We start from the raw sequence: 10709 nt of genomic DNA, 5'->3' as shown, positions 1-10709 counted from the left end.
GATTTAACATAACTATATATATTTTTATGACCTACCACAGAGTGTTAGAAAGAACATGTGTGCAACGTGTGTGGGGTGGAAAACACATGGCCGTACCATGTATGGTAACGTTTCTGTCACCAATGGATGTGATCCAGATTTAACATAACTATAAATATTTTTATGATCATGACCTTTGATCTAGATATAAAGAGTTAGAATGTGTATCTTTTTGACCTTTGACCTATACCTGTCAAAACTAAGGGTACATTATATACAAACTATTTCTCTCTCAGGAGGACTCGGGCCCAGAGAGCAGCACAGGAGCTGGTAGAGAAAAACAGTTTACAGATGATGATGAGGGGGAGGAAGAGGTCACCCTAGATCAGCCGACTACCTTTATGTTTTCCAAACAGCCACAACATAGTGTTGTGATGCAGGAGAATCAGACCACAGCGCAGGAGCTACAGGAGGAGAACCCCTCACAGACATGGAGGAGGATGTGGTCGAACAGCCAGGATAATTTTACACCATAGAACAGTTAACCTGGTTCTTGGAGCAGATTTTAGGACAAGATGATGTCGTACTAACAAACTACTTTCCGGATAGAAAAAAATTCATAAAATCTGTGGAGCACACAACAACAGGTGAGAATCTGGGCGTGCTGTCACCAACGAGACGCTTCAGATTGGGGATATGGGCATCAGAGGCAGGGTTTAAGGAGGTGAATGAAGCAGGATCAGGTAACCCACCTACTTCAAACTTTTCAGAACAACCTGAAGAACTGTACACCACAGAACAGTTAAACTGTTTTCTAGACTTAACAAAAGGAAATCGTAACGTCTTGCTAACTAACTACTTCTTGGGCAGGGAAAAAAAATAATTCAATCTGCACAACAAGCAATAAAAACTGAAAACCTGGGCGTGCTGTCACCACGGAGACGGTTCAGACTGAGAAAATGGACATCAGCCGCAAGAAAAGCTATAATATGAATAGCACTGTGGACATTTGCACACTATATGACTACAATGGACTTGTAGTAGAACTGAAAGGGTTGGGGTTTTCTGGGTTGAGGGTGGGGGTGGGGGGTCTGAGGGGGTTCTTCTCTCTTCTTCTTTTTAAAAAAATGAAAATAATTATTTTAAAAATGTAGATATGTAAATATACCAAAACTGAATACATTAAAGGTGTCTTAAAGTAAAAAAAAGTCTCTCTCGCTCTGTCTCTCTGTCTTGCTATCTCTCTCTCTCTCTCTCTCACTCTCTCTGTCTCTCTCTCTCTCTCTCAGGATTGTGGGTAGTGGGAGGAGTCGAGAGTTTTGCGGCACACTTTTGAGAGTTTGTTACTTTTAATCAATTTCTTAGTTCTTTTTTAAGATTCATGTAAAAAAAAAAAAAAAAAAAAAAAAAAAAAAAAAAAAGATTAATCTTAGACATAAAACTTCTTTGAGCGCCGACTTCGGTCAGAAAACTTTGACAAATGGGGTGAAGGGGAGATTTCTCACGCTTGACTCTGAGACATGGATTTAAATGTACACCTGATGACTCCGTATCTGTGGAAGATGTGCTGGTTGCAGTCAGTGAACAGGTCGGTGGTCAAATATCCAGTCAGCTTGTAGGATGAATAAAGCTGTTGTTGTTTTTCTCGCCTGAGGTTCAGATGGTAGATGACCTGGTTAAATGCGGACTCGCGATTAATGACACGACCTGATTCCACTCGGTCTGAAAAATCCGGATATCAAGCACGTTAGTGTCGTTTCGGCGATTTACGAACATGATTCTGAATCAACAACAGGATCCGCTCAGTCTGGCTGTAAAGCTGACTAATGAAGGCAAACATTACACAATCTTTTTTAGTTCGGATCATATGCTGTGTTTTTGTGCGGAGAACTAGGACATGTCAGACCGTCTAATCTTCAAACAACCGAGCGACATGCCAGACAAAATAACCATAATAATAATAATAATAATAATAATAATAATAATAATAATAATAAACTTCATTTTATAAAGCGCCTTTAAAGCAGCTTCTCAAAGCGCTGTACATAAAATCACAGTCCACAGAAAAATAAAACAAATAAAGGTTAATAAGAATAAAAATAACAACATTAATACTAATAAAAATAATTATTAAACAATTGAAAAAGACATCAGCAGTCGAATGCAAGTTTAAAAAAGTGTGTCTTGAGAAGAGCTTTAAAAATGCCAAAAGTCTGGGCTTCCCTGAGTTCAGGAGGAAGAGAGTTCCAAAGTGAAGGAGCATAGAGAGAACCATCTCGTTCCAGATGTTAAAACAGCACCTAAAGGGAATCCTGATGCAGGAGATGTAGAAAATCATGATTACAACGAGGAGCGGGTAAGTCAGGCAAGTAGTGGATAAACATTGACTCAGACAGTAAATGAACATGATAAACCATCAGAAAAAGAACAGACAGAAATAGAAAGTAATAAAGGAGATGGTGAAAGTGAAGCAGCTGTAGATATTTGTACTCAGATGTCCACCATGAGTTCAGAGTATGCTCACTCTGAAAATGACTCAGATGTTGATCTAGAGAGCATAGAGAGTTGTTCTGATATGGATGATGCTGAAGGAACAGAGTCTCTCAGTGCTAGACTGTACACATTAAAGCAAATTAATGACTTTCTAGATGAGACTAAAGGAGCTCGGAAACCACAAATTGAGACTTTTTTCCCTGATTTAAAGCGCTTTTTGGTGTCGTGTAAAATGGCGATGAATAAAGCAACTGACGAAGAGCTTAGTATTCAGAAGCTTTATCACTTCAGGAAAATAATAACAAAGGTAAAAGTCATGATTAACCGTAAGGCGAAGAAGGTTTGAATATGTTGTAATGAAGAGAGGAGATAATGAGACCTGTGTTGCGATGTCATTCGTCATTTATTCAATAGTCAGCATCATGGCATCCTTAAACTTATTATCTTTGAACATTAATGGATGTCGTGGTGCTGAAAAATTATTCGCTTTGTTCGATTTTTTTAGTTGGAAAAAAGCAAGTGTAGTTTTTCTGCAAGAAACACACACACATATATGGACAATCAGGTGCAATGGCTCAGTGAGCCATGATTCAAACGTGAGTGCCGGAGTAGAAGTTCTTATTTCATCGGATTTACAAATTCAAGACAGTAGAGCTGAAGAAATTATACCTGGCAGAATGCAAATTATAGAATTTACGCTTTGAGTTACCGCAATCTCTTATTAATATTTATGCTCGGAATGATGGGGCAGAAAGAGCTTCTTTTTTTAAAAAAGTAAAAGACGTTATTTCAAAAGTTTCGCAGAATAGAATAATAATTTTAGCTGGTGATTTTAATTGTATATTTGATTACACTATGGATCGGAATCATGTTGAACCTCATCCAAATTCGTCTGAGACTCTCAAAACCGTTGTTCAGTTTCATAGTCTTGTAGATGTATGGAGAGAAGCTTTCCCTGGCAGTAAACAATATACATGGGTGAAAATGAATTCTAATAGTTTCCGGTGCACGACTCGATAGATTTTATGTTCAGATGAACGACAGAGGAAGATTTTCCAATAGTGATATTTCGCCAACACCATTTTCGGATCACCACTATATTGCAGTAACTATGACCATAACGCAGAGTAACACATATTATAAGATTTGGCTTTTAATAATAGATTATTGCAAGATAAAGTTTTCGTACAATTAGTTGCTCAGTTTTGGGGAGAGTGGAGAGAGAGAAAATCACAGTATAATACTTTAAGCCAGTGGTGGGATATTGGAAATGTACAGATCCGGCTCTTGTGCCAACAATACACAAGGAGTCACCTGACTGAACAAGGAAAAGGTTAAGTTTTTGGAACAGCAGATTCTGAAGCTAAGCAGCTCCATTAGTGATGGTGAAGAGATGGAAACTGCAAAAATGCTTGACGAGTACAACATGATTTTGAAAAATTTGTATGAAGAGAGAAGTCATAGTACATCCATACTGGGAAGATATCTTCAGTTAAACAGCATGGATTCTTCAACAACTTTCTTTTTTTCATTGGAAAAGAACATCAGAGAAAAAATAATATAAATCATCTTAAATTGTTAAATGGGAAAGAAATAACGGAAAATAATTTTTTTTTTTTGCAAACTCTATCTTTTTATGAAGAATTATATACTGCACAACCATGTGACCTTGGAGCAATTAATCTGCTTTCAGATGGACTGCCGCATCTTGGACATGAAGATAAAGCAGAGCTGGAGAAACCTTTGTCCTTTCAGGAGTTAACGGAAGCTGTCCAGCAGCAATCTTCGGGAAAATCACCAGGATTGGATGGCTTGACTTCTGAAATTTATAAAGCCTTCTGGTCCCTCATTGGTCAGGATTTGTATGAGGTGTTTCTCGAAAGCTTTGAGTCAAATATCCTACCCATCAGTTGTAGAAGAGCTGTAGTGACTCTTTTACCCAAGAAAGGAGATCTTGGTTTATTGAAGAACTGGCGACCGGTCTCTCTTTTAGGAACTGATTATAAAATATTGTCTAAAACTCTGACAAATCATCTTAAAAAATCTATAGCGTCCATCATCCATGAAGATCAGTCCTACTGTGTACCCTAGCGATCTATATTTCACAATCTTTTTTTGTGCGGGACATGGTGTACTTAACGGAACTGCATACATTAGATCTTGGTCTTCTGTGTTTGGACCAAGAAAAAGCCTTTGATAAATTTGACCATGAATACCTGTTCAAAATACTTGAAAGATTTGGCTTTGGGAATCAGTTTATTTCATGGATAAGGCTTCTTTATAAAGATGTCTATAGTATGCTGAAAATAAATGGAATTTTGACCAGACCTTCTTCTGTAGGTAGAGGTGTGACACAAGGGTGTAGTTTGTCTGGTCTCTTGTACACGATTTCCATTGAGTCAATGTTGAGGATTCTGAGAGAGAAGCTGCAAGGATTTACAGTTCCAACATCTCACCTTTCAAACACAGCAGTGGTGAAACTCACCACGTATACAGATGACATCCCAGTGATCATTAGATCTGAAGATGATGTTAAACGTCTTACCTCATGCCTCAACATCTTTTAGAGTGCTTCTTCCGCACGGATCAATTGGGGGAAAAACTGACACTTTATTGTTAGGCCATTGGTCACACCAAAATCCACCTCAGCTTCCACATCAGCACCCTTGGAATAAAGAGGGGGTTAAGATACTGGGGCTGTTCTTTGGGACTGAACAGCACATGAACAAGAATTGGGAAGGACTTGTAGAAAAAGTGACAGGCAAGCTCCAGAGATGGAAGTGGATTCAAGCCCAGCTTTCCTACAGAGGCAGGGTGCTGGTGGTGAATAATCTAGCCAACTCAATGCTGTGGCATCGTCTAACCATGTTGGACCCTCAGAAAGAGCTTTTGTCACAACTTCAAAAAGCCTTTGTAGACTTCTTTTGGGGTGGTCATCATTGGCTTCCCCCCTGGGGTACTGTGTCTCCCTACAATTGATAGCGGTCAGGGATTAATTCATTTTGCCTCTAAGGTGAAATCCATGAGGTTGCAGACTGCCCAAAAACTGCTTTACTCGTCGGACTCTCTACCATGGATTAGCTTTGGCCTTGCCATTGTACGTGGAAAAAAACAAGATGGATTTTGATAAACAAATGTTTCTGATTTCGGGAAATGTGGTAAAAGACATGTTTAAGATAAGGTTTTATGAATCGGTTCTTGAAGCTTGGGGTTACTTTAAGTCGGAGCGGAAAGAACATTTTGGTTTTGATGAACCACTTCTGCACAGTCCTTGGTTTTCTAAAAAAATGCATTATATCCAACACCGAAATTTCTAACTTTGTTTTAGCTGGGATAACTAAAGTTGGAAACCTGTTTGACTTGTCGAATAGAGAATGTTTTTCAGTACAGAATCTAACTAGAAAAATTACTGGTAGATCATAGAGAATAGTCGGGAACATATTAAAGGATTTGAAAACATCTTTTCCTGCATGTTTGTGGGATAATATATAACCAAGTTTATGTCCGGTGGTAACACAAAGGTCTTTTTTTCCAGAAGTGTACATAACTCCACAGGTAGCTCAAATTAACAATGGAGACAATGTAAACATGTTGTTATCCTTTAAAGGCTTGCAAAGTCTTCCGTTTTCCATGGTGAACAAACAAAATGCATATATTTCCTGTGTAAAGTCCGACTTTGTCAGACATCTAAGGGGGAGGAGGCATACAAAATGGAGGACTCATTTCTTGAAGTCGGGAGATAATGAACCTTCATGGCGGTTATTGTATAAGAACCCTCTACCAAAAAAAGTCTGGTGACATACAGTGGCAGATTTTACATTGTGCATTACCAACAAAAGTGTTTTTGTTTAAATGTAAATATGCACCGTCTCCACTGTGTACTTTGTGTGATGAACTCGATACTGTGTTTCATGTCTTTTGTGAATGTTGTAAACTATCTCCGCTCTTTAATCTATTGTATACAATGTTTCGTAGTTTGGGGATCATTTTCTTGAAAACAGGGTTTATTTATGGGGGTAGATATTCTCGCCACAGGCAGGAAATCTGTACCTATTCGAATTTTTTGGTCAGTCAAGCAAAATTAGCCGTTTGGAAGGCTGACAAAATGGGATCAGAAGGGAAAGAAGTAAACATGGTTAAATTATTTAAGGCCTTGGTTGAGTCTAGGATTAGATTAAAGTATGAATTTTACCAAATGAATGGTGATCTTCCGATGTTTGAGAAGAAATGGTGTGTAAACAAAGGGGTGACTTATAAGAGGCGAGAATCTCTTTTTCAATTGGTAATGGTTGTTAAAACAATGTGTTCTGTATGTTAAGGTTTTTTAATTGTAGAATAAATTATATTTTAAAAGTCAAAGTCTCTCTCTCTCTCTCTCTCCCCCTGCAGATGTGTTGTTATCTCTAGCATCCCTGCTGGTGCCTCTGCAAATTACACCTGCAACATGAGGGGTCGTCATGTGAACATCATCATTCCCAATGTTATCCAGGCTCTCACGCTCTGTGAAGTGGAAGTCTATGGGGTTCCAGGCTACACTTTTATATCCAGTTCACAATTTCATATACATTTGAAGTCAAATTAAGTTTTACAACAGCTACTAAATATCAACATTGCTAATTTTTTTTAGTGCCTGTTACTAAGAGGGCATTTCTGAGATTGAAGTTTAACATCAGTGAGTATCTTATGAACCCTACTGTGAGGGACAAAATTATTCAAAAGGTTTGTGTTCATGACATGTATGGTAGATTCATAAATAAATAAATAAATAATACTAATTTTTCATCATAGACGATATCTACCAATGCCCAGCCTTCAGTGCGTCAGATCTGTTGGACTACAGAACCAGAGGTGGAAAATGAAACTTAAAAAACGGTAGGAAATATCAGTACTACTACTGCAATAATAATAATAATAATAATAATAATAATAATAATAATAATAATAATAATAATAATAATACAACTACTTCTACTGCTAATAATAATAGTAATATAGCGATAAGAGGCAATCTGTCCAAACACTCCCTGCATATAGCACTCCCAGTGGCCAGTTCTTGTCAAGATTCATAGAACAATAAAGAGACCATATGTGAACATACTTATGCATATCACATTTTGTGATGATGGCTCAATGCTAGTTGTGTAACCTACCTGCTGAAAGCTGACTGGCAGAAGGCAGACATTTTTGAAGTAATTCAGTTACAGATTAGCAGAAAGTGCACAGCAAATTCTGCTCAATTGGCATTTTGGTTCCTGAGAAACAGCTATTTGAACTTAACGCTGACCCTTATAAACATGAACAGCACGCCCCAGGTAGCCAATTTGAGCGAGATTGCATTGGATACTAGGAGGTCCATCCCTGAACTTTCTATTCAAGTTTTGTGGCAATAACCTAATGGGAAACTTTTCAATTATCTGATATCTGATTGGCCAATGACAGGCATGTTTTTTTTTCAGTAATTAAGTCATCATGAGAATCTATTATAGATTAGCACATACGGTATATCTACCATATCAAATTTCAGCTTGATCAGACATACAGTTCCTCATAAACAGCTATCTGATCTTAGCTCTGCTCCATTTGTATGACCAAATTTGGCACATAGCAAAAAATGCTAAACTAACTTTTGCCAACTAGTGCTAGGATGTTTGGCCTAGCTTCAGAAATTTGGTGACAGTCCTCATTAATTAATTTTTGGTGTGATGCTCAATAATTATCAAAAACATGTTGACATTTGTAAACAGCAACATCTCACTTTCCTGGGTAATGGGAGGAAGTACTACAACCCCAATTCCAAAAAAGTTGGGACGTTGTGAAAAATGTAAATAAAAACAGAATGCAATGATTTGCAATCTCATAAACCCATATGTTATTCACGGTAGAACATAAAAAACAAATCAAATGTGTAAACTGAGGAAATGTAGCATTTAAAGGAAAAAAATAGGTAACTTTGAATTTATGGGCGCAACACGTCCCAAAATAATTTGGACGGGGCAACAGAAGGCTGGAACAGTAAGTGTTACTAAAAAGAAACAGCTGGAGGAACATTGTGCTACTAATTATGTTAACTGGCAACAGGTCAGTAACATGATTGGGTATAAAAAGAGTATCTTAGAGAGGCGGAGTCTTTCAGAAGTAAAGATGGGCCTCTGTACACCAATCTGCGAAAAACTACATCTACAATTTGTGGAACAATTTCAGAATAATGCTCCTCAATGTAAAATTGTGAAGGCTATGAATATCTCATCATCTACAGCACGTCATATCATGAAAAAATTCAGAATCTGGAGAAATCTGTGGCCCGAGTCTCTTTCCATAAATCTTAAATAAACACCTCCTTATAGATAGCTTCACCATATCAACGACTAAAAGTTTTTATTAAAGTAGTATAGCACAAATCTGTTTATTATTAGACTTTGATTATGTGGAATGTTTGCCAGAGAAGTCTCTGTGAATGATTTGCTATCATAGAAAGGATAACTTATTACAATGAGCACATTAATATAAACCTGAGATATGAATTGCAACCTTCAGACCTTCTGACCTATCAGATTCTAGAGTGCAACAGCAGTGTGATATAATTTGTATTAAATACACTAAAATGTCTATTAATAGTTCCATGAAATTTGCAGAAAATCAGTTTACTGTTACTTATTTATTAATTCATTGATTTATTTCTTTTACCTGAGTGATATTACAGTCAAGAATTTTGTCATTCTGACTTACAGGTGGCAGAAATATATCTGAAACAACAAGAAGAAGAAGCGGAAGAAGAAGAAGAAGAAGTGTTCAAAGAACAAAAAGAAAGAAAAAACATCAAATGTGTGAGGTTTGGGTTTAGCACTTGAAAATGCTAGCTAACTGATGTTATAGGTTTATTAATTAGAAGTACTAGAAGTTTTTTAGTTTGTTTGTTTGGGAAATGTATCCATGAAAAATTATTACCACAGGGTTTGTACAAGGTGCTTGAATTTGGCATTTGGAAATTTAAGTACTGGAAAACCTTGAAAATAGCCAATATTTTTTTTAATGTTAAAAAAGTGGTTAAAAAGTGCTTGAATGATAAAACGTCAATAAATAAAAAATAACAATCACTTTAAAGGGTTTATTTGCAAAAGAACACGAATACAATCCTTTCACTCAAAATATGACTCCCCGCTGCACCCCTCCTCGTCCTGCCGTTCACTCATTCATTTTAACAGGGACAGCTTCGGTCCACTTCTCAGACCCCTTTAGCAACTTTTTTTTTTTTTTTTTTAAAGCATCTAGCGACATATCTAGCGACTTTTTGGACAACCCTTAGCTACTTTCCATAGAAGATAATGGCCAGTACTGCACGGCGAGTGCGAGGTCCTGCTTTCAGAAACAGAAAAAATGTCCAGAATGTCTCTGAAACACTTCAGCCTATGATTAGCCCTGGATTCCTGGGAGGACACTGTAGCAGTCTCTGAGGATTTCTTCTCATCACTCCACTGTAAAAACAAACAAACAAAACAAACAAACAAACAAAAAAAACAAACCACTAAATGCTAGCTTCATCTTCTTTTAATTTGATTGTCAGTGCTCAACTCAAACCAACAGCAGAATTATTAATAATATCAAGAATGATTGTGTCTAAAATCAGCCACTGATTATATCCCACTTGTTTGTTTCTAGATAGTATGATTTATTTAGCCAAATCTAAACTCACTTCTCCATTTGTGTAACTGGATACTCAGGATAATGAAATTTCACTCTCGTTTCCATCCACCCCCATTTTCTACATCTCCTACAGGAACCTTGAGCCTATCCCAGAGATCATAGGGCACAGGACAGGGTACACACTGGACAGGGTACCAGGCCATCGCAAGGCACACTCACATACACATTCACACACCCATTCATACACTACAGACACTTTGGACATGCCAATCAGCCTACCATGCATGTCTTTGGACAGGGGGAGCAGCACAGGGAGAACACGCAAACTACGCACACACAGGGTTGTGGTGGGAATCAAACCCCCAACCCTGGAGGTGGGAGGCAAACGTGCTTAGCACTAAGCCACCGTGCGCCCCACTCTGGTCTTTTTAATAAAAATGTGACACACAGAATAGCACAATGTGCTATCAAATAAATAGTGGGTGACTGTTTTCTTTATAGTGTATATGCACTGTAAATGACTTCTTATTTAAAAACATGAATGTAACTGACATGCTGCTTTATTAAATCATAGCAACTTGAGCACCTGCCTAGCC

At 37.6% G+C, this 10709-nt stretch overlaps 1 long non-coding RNA gene across 1 annotated transcript; it reads left to right on the top strand.

Annotated features, from left to right (window-relative positions):
* Nucleotides 1-1972: 1972 nt before the first annotated feature.
* Nucleotides 1973-9515, top strand: LOC128629782 (uncharacterized). The gene is made up of 3 exons (XR_008394178.1): nucleotides 1973-2335; nucleotides 6862-7344; nucleotides 9201-9515. It is a non-coding gene; the product is annotated as an uncharacterized LOC128629782 (long non-coding RNA).
* The last annotated feature ends 1194 nt before the right edge of the window (nucleotides 9516-10709 follow it).

This window comes from Ictalurus punctatus, unplaced genomic scaffold (genome assembly GCF_001660625.3).
Source record: "Ictalurus punctatus breed USDA103 unplaced genomic scaffold, Coco_2.0 Super-Scaffold_100, whole genome shotgun sequence".
Taxonomy (NCBI): Eukaryota; Metazoa; Chordata; class Actinopteri; order Siluriformes; family Ictaluridae; genus Ictalurus; species Ictalurus punctatus.
This window is presented reverse-complemented; position numbering and strand designations above follow the sequence as displayed.